The sequence below is a fragment of the Arachis hypogaea genome, chromosome 5, assembly GCF_003086295.3.
Source record: "Arachis hypogaea cultivar Tifrunner chromosome 5, arahy.Tifrunner.gnm2.J5K5, whole genome shotgun sequence".
NCBI classification, from domain to species: Eukaryota; Viridiplantae; Streptophyta; class Magnoliopsida; order Fabales; family Fabaceae; genus Arachis; species Arachis hypogaea.
The window spans coordinates 22,059,193-22,079,374 of record NC_092040.1 but is presented as its reverse complement, the minus strand read 5'-3'; positions in this window follow the sequence as shown (position 1 = coordinate 22,079,374).

Genomic DNA, 20,182 nt, shown 5'->3' with positions numbered 1-20,182 from the left:
CCACTGGCCTCCAATAAGTTCCCCAATGAGGAACCATAGGAATCTGAGGCTCAAACTGAGACCATAGAGATTCCATTGGACTTACTTCTGCCATTCATGAGCTCTGATGAGTATTCTTCCTCTGAAGATGATGAGTATGTCACTGAAGAGCAAGTTGCTAAATACCTTGGAGCAATCATGAAGCTAAATGACAAGTTATTTGGAAATGAGACTTGGGAGGATGAATCCCCTTTGCTCACCAAAGAACTGGAAGACTTGTCTAGGCAGAAACTGCCTCAAAAGAGACAGGATCCTGGGAAGTTTTCAATACCTTGTACCATAGGCACCATGACCTTCAAGAAGGCCTTGTGTGACTTAGGGTCAAGTGTAAACCTCATGCCTCTCTCTGTAAAGGAGAAGTTAGGGATCTCTGAGGTACAAGCTGTAAAAATCTCACTAGAGATGGCAGACAACTCAAGAAAACAAGTCCATGGACTTGTAGAGGATGTTCTGGTTAAAGTTGAAGACCATTACATCCCTACTGATTTCATAGTCCTAGAGACTGGGAAGTGCATGGATGAATCCATCATCCTTGGCAGACCTTTCCTAGCCACAGCAAGGGCTGTGATTGATGTTGATAGAGGAGAGTCGATCATTCAAGTGAATGAAGAATCCTTGGTGTTTAAGGCTCAAGGATATCCCTCTGTCACCATGGAGAAGAAGCATGAAGAGCTTCTCTCAAAACAGAGCCAAACAGAGCCCCCACAGTCAAACTCTAAGTTTGGTGTTGGGAGGCCACAACCAAACTCTAAGTTTGGTGTTGAACCCCCACATTCAAACTCTAAGTTTGGTGTTGGGAGGTTCCAACATAGCTCTGAGCATTTCTGAGGCTCCATAAGAGTCCTCTGTCAAGCTAATGACATTAAAGAAGCGCTTGTTGGGAGGCAACCCAATGTTTTATAATTAACTATTTTCTTTTGTTATTTTATATTTTTTGTAGGTTGATGATCATAAGAAGTCACAAAATCAATGAAAAAAGCAAAAACAGAATGAAAAACAGAAAGAAAAATAGCACACCCTGGAGGACGCACCTACTGGCGTTTAAACGCCAGTGAGGCTAGCTGTTGGGCGTTTAACGCCCAGTCTGGCACCATTCTGGGCGTTTAACGCCAGAAAGGGGCGCTAGACTGGCGTTAAACGCCAGAAAAGGGCAAGAAGCTGGCGTTAAACGCCAGAAATTGGCACCAGCCCGGCGTTTAACGCCAGAATTGGCACAAATCGAGATTTTGCTTGCCATTTGGTGCAGGGATGACTTTTCCTTGACACCTCAAGATCTGTGGACCCCACAGGACCCCCACCTACCCCACCACTCTCTCTCTTCTTCACCCATTCACCAATCACCTCAACACCTCTTCCCCAAAAACCCTTCACCTATCAAATCCCATCTTTCTCTTCACCACTCACATCCATCCTTCATAAAACCCCACCTACCTCACCATTCAAATTCAAACCACTTTCCCACCCAAACCCACCCTCAAATGACCGAACCCTACCCTTCCCCCTCTCCTATATAAACCCTCCTTCATTCCTTCCTTTCCACACAACCTAAACACCATTTCTCCCCCCTTTGGCCAAACACAAAGCCATTCCCTTTCTCCTCATTTCTTCTTCTTCTCCTCTCTTCTTTCTTCTTTTGCTCGAGGACGAGCAAACATTTTAAGTTTGGTGTGGTAAAAGCATTGCTTTTTGTTTTTCCATAACCATTTATGGCATCCAAGGCCGGAGAAACCTCTAGAAAGAGGAAAGGGAAGGCAAAAGCTTCCACCTCCGAGTCATGGGAGATGGAGAGATTCATCTCAAGGGTGCATCAAGACCACTTCTATGAAGTTGTGGCCTTGAAGAAGGTGATCCCCGAGGTCCCTTTTTCACTCAAAAAGGTGAACATCCGGAGATCCAACATGAGATCCGAAGAAGAGGTTGGGAAGTTACCAACCCCATTCAACAAGTCAGAATCTTGATGGTTCAAGAGTTCTATGCCAATGCATGGATCACCAAGAACCATGATCAAAGTGTGAACCCGGATCCAAAGAATTATCTTACTATGGTTCGGGGGAAATACTTGGATTTTAGTCCGGAAAGTGTAAGGTTGGCATTCAATTTGCCCATGATGCAAGGAGATGAACACCCTTACACTAGAAGGGTCAACTTTGATCAAAGGTTGGACCAAGTCCTCACAATCATATGTGAAGAGGGCACCCAATGGAAGAGAGATTCAAGAGGGAAGCCGGTTCAATTGAGAAGGCATGACCTCAAACCCGTGGCTAGAGGATGGTTGGAGTTTATCCAACGCTCAATCATTCCCACTAGCAACCGGTCCAAAGTTACCATAGACCGGGCTATCATGATTCATAGCATCATGATTGGAGAAGGAATAGAAGTTCATGAGGTTATAGCTCAAGAGCTCTATAAGGTGGCGGACAAGTCCTCTACCTTGGCAAGGTTAGCCTTTCCTCATCTCATTTGTCACCTCTGTTATTCAGTTGGAGTTGACATAGAGGGATACATCCCTATTGATGAGGACAAGCCCATCACTAAGAAGAGGATGGAGCACACAAGAGACCCCACTCATCATGAGATCCCTGAGATACCTCAAGGGATGCACTTTCCTCCACAAAACTATTGGGAGCAACTAAACACCTCCCTAGGAGAATTGAGTTCCAACATGGGACAACTAAGGGTGGAGCACCAAGAACACTCCATCATCCTCCATGAAATTAGAGAAGATCAAAGAATCATGAAAGAGGAGCAAAAAAGACAAGGAAGAGACATTGAGGAGCTCAAGCACTCCATATGGTCTTCAAGAGGAAGAAAGAGCCGCCATCACTAAGGTGGACCCGTTCCTTGATTTCCTTGTTCTTTATTCTTCTGTTTTTCGAATTTCATGCTTATGTTTATCTATGTTTGTGTCTTGTGATCATTAGTGTCTTAGTGTCTATGCCTTAAAGTTATGAATGTCCTATGAATCCATCACCTCTCTTAAATAAAAACGTGCTTAATTGAAAAATAAAAAGAATTGCATGAATTTTAAATTTTATAACAGTTTAATCATTTTGATGTGGTGGCATTACTTTTGTCTTCTGAATGCATGCTTAAACAGTGCATATGTATCTTGAATTTGTGGTTCATGAATGTTGGCTCTTGAAAGAATGATGAAAAAGGAGACATGTTACTGAGGATCTGAAAAATCATAAAAATGATTCTTGAAGCAAGAAAAAGCAATGAAAAAAAAATCGAAAAAAATAGAGAAAAGGGGAGAAAAAGAAAGAAAAAGAAATAAAGTTGTGATCCAAGGCAAAAAGAGTGTGCTTAAGAACCCTGGACACCTCTAATTGGGGACTCTAGCAAAGCTGAGTCACAATCTGAAAAGGTTCACCCAATTATGTGTCTGTGGCATGTATGTATCCGGTGGTAATACTGGAAGACAGAGTGCTTTGGGCCACAGCCAAGACTCAATAAGTAGCTTTGTTCAAGAATCATCATACTCTACCAGGAGAATCAATAACACTATCTGGATTCTAAGTTCCTAAAGAAGCCAATCATTCTGAATTTCAAAGGATAGAGTGAGATGCCAAAACTATTCAGAGGCAAAAAGCTAAAAGCCCCGCTCATCTAATTAATACTGATCTTCATAGATGTTTTTGGAATTCATTGCATATTCTCTTCTTTTTATCTTAGTTGATTTTCAGTTGCTTGAGGACAAGCAACAATTTAAGTTTGGTGTTGTGACGAGCGGATAATTTGTACGCTTTTTGGCATTGTTTTTAGTATGTTTTTAGTATGATCTAGTTAGTTTTTAGTATATTTTTATTAGTTTTTAGTTAAAATTCACTTTTATGGACTTTACTATGAGTTTGTGTGTTTTTCTGTGATTTCAGGTATTTTCTGGCTGAAATTGAGGGACCTGAGCAAAAATCTGATTCAGAGACTGAAAAGGACTGCAGATGCTGTTGGATTCTGACCTCCCTGCACTCGAAGCGGATTTTCTGGAGCTACAGAAGCCCAATTGGCGCGCTCTCAACGGCGTTGGAAAGTAGACATCCTGGGCTTTCCAGCAATATATGATAGTCCATACTTTGTCCAAGATTTGATGGCCCAAACCGGCATTCAAAGTCACCCTCAGAAATCCCAGCGTTAAACGCTGGAACTGGCACCAAAATGGGAGTTAAACGCCCAAACTGGCATAAAAGCTGGCGTTTAACTCCAAGAGAGGTCTCTGCACGAAAATGCTTCATTGCTCAGCCCAAGCACACACCAAGTGGGCCCGGAAGTGGATTTTTATGTCATTTACTCATTTCTGTAAACCTTAGGCTACTAGTTTTCTATAAGTAGGACCTTTTACTATTGTATTGAGACATCGAGGGGTAGCTATCTTCATTGTTATGCTATCTTAGATCATTGGGAGGCTGGCCTCATGGCCATGCCTAGACCTTGTTCTTATGTATTTTCAACGGTGGAGTTTCTACACACCATAGATTAAGGTGTGGAGCTCTGTTGTACCTCGAGTATTAATGCAATTACTATTGTTCTTCCATTCAATTCCGCTTGTTCTTGTTCTAAGATATCACTTGTTCTTCAACTTGATGAATGTGATGATCCGTGACACTCATCATCATTCTCACCTATGAACGTGTGACTGACAACCACCTCCGTTCTACCTTCGATTGGGTGAATATCTCTTGGATTCCTGATTGCACGATGCATGGTTGATCGCCTGACAACCGAGTGCTCGCCTGACAACCGAGCCAACCATTCCGTGAGATCAGAGTCTTCGTGGTATAGGCTAGAACTGATGGCGGCATTCAAGAGAATCCGGAAGGTCTAACCTTGTCTGTGGTATTCTGAGTAGGATTCAATGATTGAATGACTGTGACGTGCTTCAAACTCCTAGCAGGCGGGGCGTTAGTGACAGACGCAAAAGAATCGCTGGATTCTATTCCGGCCTGACCGAGAACCGACAGATGATTAGCCATGCTGTGACAGAGCATAGGAACATTTTCACTGAGAGGATGGGAGGTAGCCACTGACAACGGTGAAACCCTTGCATAAGCTTGCCATGGAAAGGAGTAAGAAGGATTGGATGAAGACAGTAGGAAAGCAGAGAGACGGAAGGGAAGGCATCTTCATGCGCTTATCTGAAGTTCCTACCAATGAATTACATAAGTACCTCTATCTTTATCTTTATGTTTTTATGCGTTCATCACCATATCCATTTGAGTTTGCCTGACTAAGATTTACAAGGTGACCATAGCTTGCTTCATACCAACAATCTCTGTGGGATCGACCCTTACTCGCGTAAGGTTTATTACTTGGACGACCCAGTACACTTGCTGGTTAGTTGTGCGAAGTTGTGTTTATGCCATGGTATTGAACACCAAGTTTTTGGATTCATTACCGGGGATTATTTGAGTTGTGAAAAGTATTGATCACAATTTCGTGCACCACTAACGTTGGAGATGGCAATCACCACCACGTTAGTGGTCACATTAATCCAATTAACGTGAACTCTAACGTGGGAAGGAGGGGCGTTTGGAGCGTTAGTGACAAAGGTAAGTGTCATTAACGCTCTCGAAGCTTAGGCATGCCCACGTTAAGGGTCACGTTAGTTACACTATCGTGAACTCTAACGTGGAGAGAAGACCCAAGAGCCAACGTTATTGAAAAAGGTGAACGCCAATAATGTTTGCGAAGGACCAAGATGCAACGTTAGTGGTCACGTTAGTGCCACTAACGTTGAGGTTAACGTGGATCATTAGTGGGTTGGAACGTTAGTGGAAAAGGTGATCGTCACTAACGTTCTCGAACCAACTTTTTCACTTAACGTTAACACCACTAACATCCTAACTAACATCCATGCCTAACTCACACTTTTCTGCAAGCAAAGCTGAGCCCACTGAAGATTGTAACTGCTTCAACTCAAGATCAAAGGCCCATATCCAAGACTTGAAGAACTAACTAGAAGATCAAGAAGAGTAGTATATATAGGAGTAGTTTTGAACTAGAGAGGAGATTGGCAATTTGGAGAACTACACCTTGTATATTTACTTTTCTGCACTTTTCTAGTTACTGGAGAATGTACTCTTTTCTACTATTTTCCACTTTGATTTCCAGAGCTATGAACAACTAAACTTCCTTTCATTGGGTTAGAGAGCTCTGTTGTAATTTGATGGATCAATTATAGTTTTCATTCTTCTTCCTCTTTCTTTTCTCTTGATTTACTAGAAAGCTTTCGATCTTAATTCAATTGGTTAGTTGTCTTGGAAAAGAAACTCTCCATAATTGGATCTCCTCTGAGCCTTGGAAAAGGGATTAGGAGATCATGCTAGAAATGCTTTCTCATGTTGGACCAAATTGGGGTTTGGACGGATATAGTGACATGTAATCCTCCCAACACTTTGATTTGAAAATACATGTGGTATAATCAGTGACCATACTTCATCTATTCCCATGAGCAATTAAATCAAGGAATTGGGTAATTGTTCAATCTTATAGAGATTGGGTTGCCAAGGAATTGGGATCCAATCACCTAAGATTGCCAATGAGACCAATGAATGCATTGATTGAGGAAGAGATGAAAATGAACTTGATCCGGAGAATGCAACATCTCCTAAACCCAATGAATCCCCCATTTCTGATCTTACCCATTCTCTTTACTTTCTACCATTTATCTTCATGCTCGTTTCCCCAAATTCCCATTTAAGATTCTGCAATTTACTTTCTGCACTTTACTTTCCCGCTATTTAATTTTCTGCAATTCTCAACTCAATTTTTGTTTAGCTTAACTAGCACATCTTTCCAACTAAAGTTGCTTGACCAATCAATCCCTGTGGGATTCGACCTCACTCTATTGTGAGTTTTTACTTGACGACAATTTGGTATACTTGCCGAAGGGAAATTTGTTGAGAGACAAGTTTTCGTGCATCAGTTTGGCTGAAATTATGTTGTAGGAAATGGGAGCTACAATGACAATATGCATTAAGGATGGAATAATCAAAGGTGGGAGGAGCTTCAAAGGATTGATCACCCTTCTTGGCAACAATAACCTCCGGATTCTTATGGGTATAACTCTCATCCTAATGTATATCAATCTAATGGATGTGGTGACCCTTATTGTTATTGTCAACAACCACCACCACATGCCTATGAACCACCCCTTCAACATGATTTTGAACCACCTTACTCACAATCCCCCTACCACCAAACACCTCATTATGACCCTAATCCTTATCCACCATAACAACCACCTTATGAGATATATGAACCATACATAGAACCACCATAATTCCAACACAACTACTCCCAAGAACCACCTCTATATACACCATCTCCATACCCTTACCAAAATGAACCACCTTCCAACTATAATTCCGTCTCCTCAAACAATGAACCCTCTCTTCCACCACCATCCCCCGATGAAGCCCTCACGCTAGAACTAAGAGATCTTGACTCTCATATCCAAAGGCAACAAGAGGGGATGGAAAAAGAGTTTAAGGAGCTAGGAGCCAAGATGGCTATCCTGGTGGAAGCCGTTAGCAATATGGCCTCCTCCCGACTAAGCCTAAGCAACCAAGGCACTCCCATTGACGAATGTGGAAAAGTAACTAAGGAGCATAGTGAGGGAGTGAGTTTAGAGCTTCAAGGTGAAGAAGAGGAGTTGAAGAAAGAATTTTCACAAGGGGAGGAAGATGAAACAATTGAGCCGGAAGGAGTGGTTGAAGACCTAGGAGATGTTGGAATTCCATGGGAATGTAGCATTAGAGATCCCTCTTCCGAGATACTTGATGTTTATGTTGAGGAGGGTATACAACCTCCAAAGCATATCTTGATTGAAGACATTGAAGAGGTTGATCAAGAGATGGATTCAATCATTGAGGAGTTCCTACCTACAATTGAATCCTCTTCCATTGGGCTTGAAATTGAGGTCAAAGAAGAAGCTTGCAAGGAGGTGGAAGATGCAAAAGAAGAGCACAAGGGAGTAGACCTCGCATTGTCTAAGTGTGGAGAGGTTCCCCTTCCTAAGTCACCATCATCCAACACAACATTCAAGTGGGTAAAATTTCTATCCCTAAGCTTCACTTTCCCACTTGAATATGGTTTAATTGAAAATGATGGGCAACTTAGAGCTCTTTGTGGAATTAAGAGTAGGAAAGAATTATGTAGTGGTTGGAAACATCACTCTAAGTTCATGATGGTTGCATGCTCAAAGTTGAATGGCAATTGGTGGTGTAGAACCAAATTGCATGGATCTAGGGGAATGTTTAGAAGCCTAATTGAGAATTCACAAGCCTTGCCACCCCATTGAAATCATGATGATCAATTTGAAGATGGGTGTCAAAACAAAGTGTGGGATCCCAGATCGCACACGGAGAATCAAATTTGGGAGCCCATGGCTTGTGTGGAAGTCCATCAAGGCTTGGAGTTATCATCTTTGAAGACTAAAGCTCATTGGAGATTCAAGCATTGGTGGATGTTCAAAGATAGATTCAAACATAAGCCACCTTGAGAGGAGCTCCCCATAAGTCCAACTTAAGGACAATAAACAAAAGTGCTAGGTGGGAGACACCCCACCATGGTAAATTCTTTTCATTTTTCCCTTTTGTACATATTGGTAATTAGTTTAGTTTCATGTTTTATTGAGTTTGTTGAGTATAATTGGTAGTTTAGTAGGTTAAATAAGGTTTTATGGTGTTTTGGTAGCTGTTTGGAGGTTCGGAAGGCTTGGTTTGGTGTAAGAACTTGGAAAAATTTTGAAAAATAGAGCACAGACCCGCGCGTGTGCGCACCTGGCGCGTACGCGCGCCTCAAGCATTTTTGACCATCCACGCAAGCACGCCATATGCGTGGACGCGTGGATTGAAAAATCTCACCCCTCCATACATTGACCCGAGAGTTGTGCCTACACTACGCCAGCTCCATGCCTGAGGCACAAACCAACCCGCACATACGCGCACCTGGCTTGTACGCGTCCTTGATGCTAAGTGCCAATGCATGCGCCCTCACGCTGTGCGCGCACGCGCCGATTGCACCACCTGCCCTCCTAGTACATGTTCCAGAGAGTTATGCATAGTTTGTGCCTATTCTGTGCCTGCAAGCCACGCGTGCGCGCATCTGGCGCGTACGCGTCCTTTGGCCAAACTACACATCGGCGCGTAAGCGTGCATGACGCGTCCACGCCGGTAAAAAAAAAAAGAAAAGAAAAAGAGTTTTTTTCTCATCTTCCATTTTCTTTTGTCCATTGTATTTGCACACTTTTATTCTTTGCATTTTCATTTTGTTTTTATAGCCCTTTTTTACTTTATTTTTTTTCGAGTTTCTTATTTTAATAATAGTTTTGAATGCTCTTACTCAATTGTTGAGAATTTCTTGGTTAATCTTGGTGCTTCGTGACTTGTTTGGCATTAATTGTAATATTTGCTCTACACACAAGATTAGTGCTTTAGTCCTTCCTGACTCATGATCCCTTGTTTTTATACCTCATCATCATTGAGTTAGGATAGGACCAAATACTCTCATGTTTATCATTAATCTTGTTTGTGTCAATTGTTGATTAAACTTGATGTAACATGCTCTTCATGTCATGTACCTATGCTTTGACTTTACTCTTGCATCAAGTATTAGTTGATATGCCTTAGCTTATATTGTCTTCTCACTCACATGTTATAGCTACCATGTAGTGAGAACCTTACTCTTAGTTGGCATTAGCCCCCACCCATGTTCTATTTGGTTTGATATCTTTGTTATGGGCTTACATGTCTTTCTTTTTCCCTCCTTTTAGGTTGGCCACCAAGAAGGAAATGAAAAGTTTCTAAAATGGGGCAACAAACAAGTTCGTCTACACAACCTTTTGAAGGAGCTCATCAATTGTAGCAACCCAGCCATATTGCCCTTCTTTGCATACACCGAAGATGGTGCAAATTTCTAAGTGTGGGGAAGTCGTCCGACCGATCTCCATGGGTAACAATTTCTTTCTTTCAACACCAATTCTTAATTTTTGTCTTTGTTAGTTAGTTGTTGCATTGCATGATAGGTTGCATGCTAGTTAGAATTTATACATATTTTACCACTTCTTTTTATGTTAGGACTACTTGGTTAGGGCGATGATTTCTTTTCCAAGAAAAATTGTTTTAGGGCACCCTACCAATTTGAAAATTTTTTCTGTTGAACTTGCTTGAAGAATTTATTTTGGAACATGGTTTTTGAGCTAAGAACACAAGTATGTGAGTTTTGAGCCTAATTGTGTGGTTACATCTTATAGCCACTTATTTTCATTCTTGTGTGCATTGTTATCTTTCTATGATTGTAATCTTTGATTTGTTTGATTCTTTATGTCCATTATTCCATGTAATTATGCATTTATATGATTGAGGCCATCATTTCATTTAGCCCACTTACCCAAATAGCCTACCTTTCATCAACCATTGTTAGCCAAATTTGAGCCTATTTAATCCTTTTTGTTCTTAATTTTAGCACATCACTACTCCTAAGTGAAAAACAATAAATGTCCTTAATTTGAATCTTTGATTAGCTTAGGCTAGTGAGGGTGTGTATCATTTAGGTATGGAAAACTTGGGACATTGGTTGAGGTAAAAGTGTAATTTTTGTATTTTTGTTGAAATTATTGGGAATTGGGTACATATTCATGCACTATATGTAAAACCATATGCATTGATAAGTTTGTATATACTTTTGAAAAACAAAAACAAAAAAATGTGAAAAAAATGATAAAGAAAATAATATATATATATATATATATATAAAGAAAAAAAAAAGAGAAAAAGAAATAAAAAGGGGACGAAAATGCCCTAAAGTAAAGTTCAATAAAAATCAATGCATATGGAATGTGATTTAAAGAGAATGTATGAGTATGTGAAAAAGTGGGAATCGTGGGTAGCTAGGTTGTGTATTAGAATTGTATAGGTTATTATATGTGTTTGGTGAAAGCTTAGGCTAATCAAAGATTCAAATTCCAAACTCACTTGACCATATGCATCCTACCTTAACCCTAGCCCCATTACAACCTATAAAGAAGTCCTCATGATGAATGTATGCATGCATTGAACAATTGTTGACTGTTAGATGAAAAACAAATCATGGAAAGCATGATTAGAAGAGAATTGAGTGGATCGACCCTATACCCTAGAGTGACTAGAGCGGATACACATCCGATGAGGGTTCGATGCTCAATTTCTTGTTCCCGGCTTTCATAAGCTTTCCTTTTGCAAGTCTATTTGCACTTCATTTTAATGTTTGAATTGGTAGGATTCATGAATTATCATATGATCTTAGCCCTACTTGTTCATACATGCTCTTGGAGATTGATTTGCTTTTGACCAAGTAGGTAGAAGCATCTTGCATTTAGTTGCATGCATGTAGATAAGTTTATATAGTTTCTTTGCATTGAATAAATGTTCATACCCTCTTCTTGTCCTTCTTTATTCTTAGCATGAGGACATGCTTGGTTTAAGTGTGAGGAGATTTGATAAACCCCAATTTTGTGGTTTATCTTGTGCTTATTTTGGGGGATTTTATCACCTTTTCTCACATTTATTCAATGAAATAGCATGGTTTTACAATTCTCCCTTGATTTGTGCTTAAATGTGAAAACATGCTTTTAGGCCCTAAAATAGCTAAATTTAATTCACTTTAATTCCATTCGATACCTTGATATGTTTGTTGAGTGATCTCAGGTTCATAAGGCAAGTATTGGATGGAAGAAGTGAGGAGAAAAGCATGCAAAGTGGGAGAACTCATGAAGAAATGAAGGAACCGTAAAGCTGTCAAGCCTGACCTCTTCGCACTCAAACGACCATAACCTGAGTTACAGAGATCTAAATGAAGCGATTTCAGTTGCGTTGGAAAGCTAATATCTGGGGCTTCAAAATGATATAAAATTTTCCATATGTTACTTCACATATAGGGGCGCGCACGCGCCATGTACGCGTGCGCACCGATGCTGCTTGTGGCCCACTAAAGTGAAATCGCCCCCAGCAATTTCTGAAGCACTTTGGGCCTAACCCAACTCATTTTCAATGCTGTTTCATGCAGAATTCAAGCTTGGATAAGGGAAGAGCAATTGTTTGGTAGTATAGCATCATGTAGGTTAGTTTCTAGAAAGAGAAGCTCTATTTTTTCTCTAGAATTAGGTTAGGTTAGTTTAATTCCATCTGAGATCTAGGTTTTGATTATTGTTCTCATCTTGTTTCTTCCATAATTTCTTGTTTCTACACTTTCATTCTCTTGTTAATTTCTTGTTTTGCTCTCTTTTATGTTTATGAACAATTGTTGGATCTTATTTTTCTTTAATGCAATTTTATGTTTCCATGCTCTTCTATGTTTATCTTCATTGTTATTGTTGATTTCTTGCTTATGATAGTTATGGGTTTCACTAATTCTAGCATTTTGTGATGTTTACTTTTCTTGCACTCTAGGTGTTTGTTAAAATTCTTTCACTAGTTTTTGAGTAGTTCCCTCCACTCTTGGCCTAGGCTAAGGGAATTGAGTGACCTTGAGTCATTGGGTCTCAATGAATTGGTGATTTGAGAACCCTTGGTGATCAATTTGATAGCCATTGACACTAGCCTACTACTAGGTTAAGTAGTAGTGAGGTTAGACCTTATGGGTTGATGTGATCAAGCCTATTTGACGTACTTCAAGCCTAGGAGTAGATATTATGTACTTAAGGCTTTTGGGAGTAGACTTAATAGGTTGGTTCCTTATAATTATCAATATATGGTTTGTAGACAAGGATGGTGATCTCAATTACCTATGTCTATCCAAGAGTATTTTTCTTCTTTTATTAGTTAATTGTTCATTTACTTTTCTTGCCATTTATTTTCTTACCAAAATATAAAAATCAAACCCCTTGTTCTTCATAGCCAATAATTGAGCACTTCATTGCAATTCCTTGTGAGACGACCCGGAGTCTAAATACTTCGGTTAATTCTTATTTGGGGTTTGTTACTTGTGACAACCAAATTTTTGATTGGGAGGATTGTTTGTTGGTGTAGAACAATACTTGCGACGAGAATTCAATTGTGTGAAATTCTATACCGACACGACAATTCGCTCATTATCAACCAACAACCCTACCAACAATCCTACCAACAACCACCACAATATCAACCTCAAGTGAGGTATCAATACCCAAATAGTAGGTCTAACCCTCCTCAAGTCAACCAAGCCCTTCCTCCCAATTAACCTCACATGAATGACACAATTCACACCTTCACACAATTCTTGAAGACGGCCCGTTTCAAGCTAGATGCACACTCGAGAGTCTATTCTTTTGAGTCCGATGGCAAGCTAGTCAAGTTCATTTTGGAAGAGTCCAACAAGCCCGTTCATGAAGCCTATTCTATATATAGGTGCGACATGGTTGAAGATCAAGTGATTGAGGATGGCAAGGGGCAAGAAGAAGAGGTTATTGCCAAGAAGTCAAGTTCAAAGGATCACACTCAACCCAAGAATGCCAAGGAGTTAGAGATTTTCTTCCTTGGAGAAGTTTTTAAGTGACCAATGAAGCCATACAAGTCCAACTTAGGACTCTACACTAACGTGCTTGGTGGGAGACACCCCACCATGGTAACATTGTTCCAACTTTATCTTTTGTTTATAGCTTTTTTGAATTATTTATTTTCTTGTGAAATGATGATTAGCTTAGGTTTGGTTTGATGATTTTGAGTTAAATAAGTTGAATTGCTTGTGGATTATGAACTTATGCTTGTTTGCATGATTTGGGGTTGGTATGTTGATATGCTAAGGGTAGGAGCCTTAGTATTGAAAAGAAAATTTTTTGTAAAGCAGGGCATCTGTGCATGAGCACCATGCTGTGCGTGCACACAAATCTGGGTTTTTCGCCACCTGTGCGGCCGCACAAGCATGTGCGTCTGCACACTCCTTGACATGCCCTTTGGTCGCAGCGCCAGCACAGTCTGTGCATGCGCTCTGCTATGTTATCTATAATCTGTGTGTGCACACCGCTTTGTGCGTACGCACACATTCCCCTTGTTATGTTATCTGTGCGGTCACACAGACGTGTGCATCCGCATACCAATTGTCACTCCCTCTGGTGGGAGCGAGGGAACGACCTGTGCGCGTGAACAACCTCTCCCATTTTTGCTTATGTGCGTGCACACACACATATGATTCTATCCTCAAGCAACCTTTCTAAAGAAAAGAGAGACCCTTTTGAGTGGGCGCGCACGCTTTTGTGCGCCCGCACGCCTTAATACAACCCTTCTGGTGGGAATGAGGGAATGCTCTGTGCACTCGCATCTCTCTCCTTCTCGTGTCTTGTGCGTACGCACCAGCTTATGCATACGCACACACCCTTCTGATTTGCAAACTCTGTGCGCGCTCCCTTCTATACGTTCGCACGCCTTAATGCAACCTCTCTGGTCGCAGTGATCGAATGCTGTGTGCATTCATACCCTTCTAAGTTTTTCTTTCTGTGCGTCTGCATAGGCCCCTGTTTGCCGTACAGGACTCCTTTTGGGCGTTAACAGGGCAACCTGCCCTGTTGAGAGGCAACACTCTTCTTTTCTTCTTCTTTTCATCGCTACTCTCTCTTTCTTCTCTTTGCCCAGCTCGACGACCCTGTCGCTGGCCACCGCCGCCGTCAGCCCACCACCGGCGACCTCTCTCTCTCTCTCTCTCTCTCTTTCTCTCTCTCTCTCTCTCTCTTTCTCTTACTTCTCTTTTCTTCCTTTCTTTCTTTTCCTTCTCTTTTCTTTCTTCACCACCGGTGAGTTCTCTCCTCTGGTGCCTTTTTTTCGGCGAACCCAACCGCTATGAGTTCACAGCGGCTATAAGAAGTGCCACTGTCCCTCGCTAGTTCTTGTTATCTGCAACCTCTATATCTCATGTGCTTGTTTTTTTTCTTTTTTATGTTAATATTTTTTTTGCAATTTGTTTTCATTCTCTTCTTTGTTCTTTAGATTAAATTTATTTCTTTCTTTGCTCTTTCTTTGTTTTGCAAAGTGTTGATGCTTGATTGTTGGGTTGATTATGAAGAAATTTGAGCTTAATTGTGATGAACTTGCACATTGCATACCACATGTTCGATGAAATGCCTCAATAAACATTTTGTTTGATTCATATGACTTGGCCATCATATGCTTTCAATTTACCTTTTTGTTAGGCATATTGTATGAATTGTGCAACTTAAATTGTGAATTTTAATGTCAATCAAATTGTTTTACCAATGCATTTCTTTGCTTTTATGCTTTGAGCTCAACCACCCACATTTTCCAAGACTTGTGTACTTTGTTAGTGGGTGATTTTAGTTGCAAATACATTGTGTTGGTGGAATCTAAGTTTTATTGTTCATCTTGGAATTTTAATTGTGTAACCACTTTATAAATATTCAATTTTTGATGATGTCTTGATCAAACATCTTTTGGCTTTAAAATACAAACATTGTATATATGCTCACCACTTTTTAAGGATGAACAATTGACATTTTCCCTTTGAGTGAATGGTTATTGTTCTTGTGCAACCTTTTTGGTCAATGAACTTTTACACCGACAACTTCAATGACCATTCCATTCAATGACCTTTTTGGTGCTTGCTTGAAGTTGCTTTCATGTCTATGTTTTATATTTGCAACTTGAGCACTTAGTTGTGAAGCATTGAACTTTGAGTTGCTTTAAGAGTGTAATTATCGTTGTGTCTGGCCGGTGTGTGTGTTCCAACCACGCGCACCATTGGAATATACACACCGCCTTTCTTGTGAATCACATTATTTTCAAGATTTCAATTAAGAATTTAGTTTTCTTGACTTTATTAGTGCTTCCTCATTGATCTTAATTTATTGTTGCCCTATGATCTTGAAATCTTTTGTTTTCTTTTTTAGGATGCGGAGGAAGGGTAAGAAACCGGTCACTTTACTGGTTGTGCAACCTACAACCCGTACATCCAGACCTTATTTCATGGATCGCCTGAGTGATAACCCGAATATCTTGGTCAACCAGAGAGGTGAGTTCAAATATGACAAATTTGAGAAAAGGTCAATCCATTTGGAGCGGACGCTTAAGGTTCCAAGCAAGTACAAACCGATCATCCATGAACGGATTGCCTCACTTCATTGGGAGTTTCTTGAGCAAGACCCAATTGAAGTTAATGAATCTATGGTGCGGAAATTTTGCACCAATTACCAAACTTGGGAAACAGAGTCGGTATTCCTCCGGGGAAAGAGATTGGATGCTTCCAACCAAGCTCTTGAAGCCATTCTGAAGATCCCCCACATTCCGCTCGAGAAGGATGATTATTCAAGGATAAAGGCAAATGTGTTTAAAGGGAGGATGTCTTTGGCTCCTATACTTGAGAGAATTAGCCGTCCCGATGCTTCATGGGAGTTTAGCAAGAGGAGAAAATCTGTTCCCGCAACTGTAGCTTACTCCGATTTGAATGCCGAAGCTCGTATATGACATCAAATTGTGGCAGACTATATCATTCCCAGTACCCATGCTACCCATGTCAGATTCAAGACTGCTTTGCTACTTTGGGCTATTATGGAAGGAAAGAATATAGCCATTGTGCCTTTAATACGTACATCGATATGGAAACTGATAGAGAAAAAGAACATTAACATTCCTAGAGTGGCGTCTGAGGGCATAATGTTCAGGGTTTCTAGAGGCAACAAGTTCATTCTAAGGGTAGATTTGGAAAGATCAACAACCACAACATCCTCCAAGAGGAAGACAACCACGGTACCACCATTAAGTCTACCAACTTCATCAACTGCTTTACCCTTTTTCCGTCCTCTTTCGGAATTATACGAAGACATCTTGCACGATATCCACCACATGGAGCATTTGGAGCAAAAGCCTTTCGAGTGCATAGTGGCAAAGCTAGAAGGAAAAGACCCCAGCCCACCTCCTAAAAGCTTCATCCGGCCCACCTTCCATGCCTCGAATGTGCTTTAACGTGAGGACTAGGGGCACAAGGCAATGTTATTGGGAAAGGTGAGTCCCAATAACACTTGCAAAGATGAGACATAACCACGTTAAGAGCCACGTTAACTTAGTTAATGTGAGGACTAGGGGCACAAGGCAACGTTATTGAGAAAGGTGAGTCCCAATAACCCTTGCGAAGGTTTGTAAGGCAACGTAAGTGGTCACGTTAGTACTACTAACATTGGAGTTAACGTGGGCCATGTGGTGGGAACGTTAGTGAGAAAAGTGATTGCCACTAACGCCCCAAGCCAAAGTCCATGTTTACATCACTTTCTCTCTGCAACTAAAGCTGAGCCCACTGAAGATTCCCAACTGCTTCAACTTAAGATCAAAGACCCATATCCAAGACTTGCAGAATTGACTAGAAGACCAAGAAGAGTAGTATATATAGGAGTAGATTTGAACTAGAAGAGAGATTGGCACATTGGAGAAAACTACACTCTGTATATTTTACTTTTCTGCAACTTCTAGAGTTAGAATGTATCTTTCCTCTTCTTCATTTCCATTTTCCAGAGCTATGAAAAACTAAACCCCTTTCATTGGGTTAGGGAGCTCTGTTGTAATTTGATGGATCAATCATAGTTTTCATTATTCTTCTTATTTCTTTTCTCTTGATCTTACAAGAAAGCTTTCGATCTTCATCTAATTAGATTGTTATCTTGGAAAAGAAACTCTCCATAATTGGATCTCCTATGAGCCTTGGAAAAGGGATGAGGAGATCATGCTAGAAATGCTTTTTCATGTTGGACCAAATTGGGGTTTGGATGGGTATAGTGACTTGTAACCCTACCAACACTTTGATTTGGAAATACATGTGGTATAATCAGTGACTATACCTCATCTCTTCTCATGAGCAATTAAATCAAGGAATTGGGCAATTGTTCAAGTTTAAAGAGATTGGATTGCCAAGGAATTAGGATTCAATCACTTAAGATTGCCAAGGATATCAATGAATGCATTGATTGCAGAAGAGATGAGAATGAACTTGATCCGGAGAATGCAACACCTCCTGAACCCAATGATTTCCCCATTTCTGATCTTACCCATTCTCTTTACTTCCTGTCATTTACTTTCATGCTAATCACCCTAATTCCCTATTTAAGATTCTGCACTTTATTTTCTATCATTTACTTTTCCGCCATTTAATTTTCTGCAATTCTATATCCACTTTCTGCTTAGCTCAACTAAAGCATTCTTCCAATTAAAATTGCTTGACTAATCAATCCCTGTGGGATTCGACCTCACTCTATTGTGAGTTTTTACTTGACGACAATTCAGTATACTTGTCAAAGGAAATTTGTTGAGAGACAAATTTTCATGCATCAAGTTTATGGCGTCGTTGCCAGGGATTGATTTTGAATCAACAATGATTAAGTTGGAAGATCACTATATTGAGCATTTTTTTTCTTTTGTTCATTTTGTTTAGCTGTTTACTTTCAGTTACAGTTACTTCTTCCCTTTCCTTATCTCCCCTTTTATTTTCTCGCATTATTTACAATTTTGTTCACTAACCCACTAACTGTTTGACAATTTGCACCACTCACACTAACAACCACTTTAACCATTATAATTTCTGCAATTTCTTTCTTGCTATGAGCTGTATTGGTTGTATGACAGGTAGAAGAAGCGGAGCTTCAACACCCTTTGATTCTGAACCTGAGAGGACTCTCCTTAGAAAAAGGAGGGAAGCAAGAGGCAAAATAGTTGTTGGAGTAGAGGAAGAGGAGGAATTCTTTGAAACAATCATGGAGGATAACCATGAAGGAGAAGCTCATAACCATGCCAGAGATGGCCATGTGAATCATGCTGAGCTAGGAAGAAGGGTTCTAGGATCTTACATCAACCCAGACCCAGGTGGTGCGCGAAATTGTGAACAATACTTATTCACAACTCTCATAATCCCCGGTAATGGCTCCAAAAACGTGGTAGCTCAATACCATGGCATTACACAACTTCGCACAACTAACCAGCAAGTGCACTGGGTCGTCCAAGTAATAAACCTTACGTGAGTAAGGGTCGATCCCACGGAGATTGTTAGTATTGAAGCAAGCTATGGTCATCTTGTAAATCTTAGTCAGGCAAACTCAAATGGATATAGTGATGAACGAAAATAACACAAAGGTAAAGATAGAGATACTTATGTAATTCATTGGTAGGAACTTCAGATAAGCGTATGAAGATGCCTTCCCTTCCGTCTCTCTGCTTTCCTACTGCCTTCATCCAATTCTTCTTACTCCTTTCCATGGCAAGCTCGTGTAGGGTTTCACTGTTGTCAGCAGCTACCTCCCATCCTCGCAGTGAAAACTAATGCTCATACACTCTGTCACAGTGCGGCTAATCACCGGTTTGGTTCCCTCCCCTACCGGAATAGAATCACTCTTTTGCGTCTGTCACTAACGCCCAGTAGGTTACAGGTTTGAAGCACGTCACAGTCATTCAATCATTGAATCCTACTCAGAATACCACAGACAAGGTTTAGACCTTCCGGATTCTCTTGAATGCCGCCATCAGGTCCTGCCTATACCACGAAGACTCTGATCTCACGGAATGGTTGGCTCGTTTGTCAGGCGAGCACTCGGTTGTCAGGCGATCAACCATGCATCGTGCAATCAGGAATCCAAGAGATATTCACCAAGCCTCAAATGCTTGTAGAACAAGAGTGGTTGTCAGTCACTTTGTTCATGAGTGAGAATGGTGATGGGCGTCAATCATCACCTTCATCAAGTTGAAGAACAAGTGATATCTTGGAATAAGAACAAGCGGAATTGAATGGAAGAACAATAGTAATTGCATTAATACTCGAGGTACAGCAGAGCTCCACACCTTAATCTATGGTGTGTAGAAACTCCACCGTTGAAAATACATAAGCATAAGGTCTAGGCATGGCCGAATGGCCAGCCTCCCAATGATCTAAGATAGCATAAAAATGAAGATAGCTACCAAAGTCCTCTTAAGATCTAAAGTGAACAAAAGATTTTTAATACAATAGTCAAAGGTCCTACTTATAGAAAACTAGTAGCCTAAGGTGTACAGAAATGAGTAAATGACATAAAAATCCTCTTCCGGGCCCACTTGGTGTGTGCTTGGGCTGAGCAATGAAGCAAATTTCGTGCAGAGACTCCTCTTGGAGTTAAATGCCAGCTTTAGTGCCAGTTTGGGCGTTTAACTCCCATTTGGGTGCCAGTTCCAGC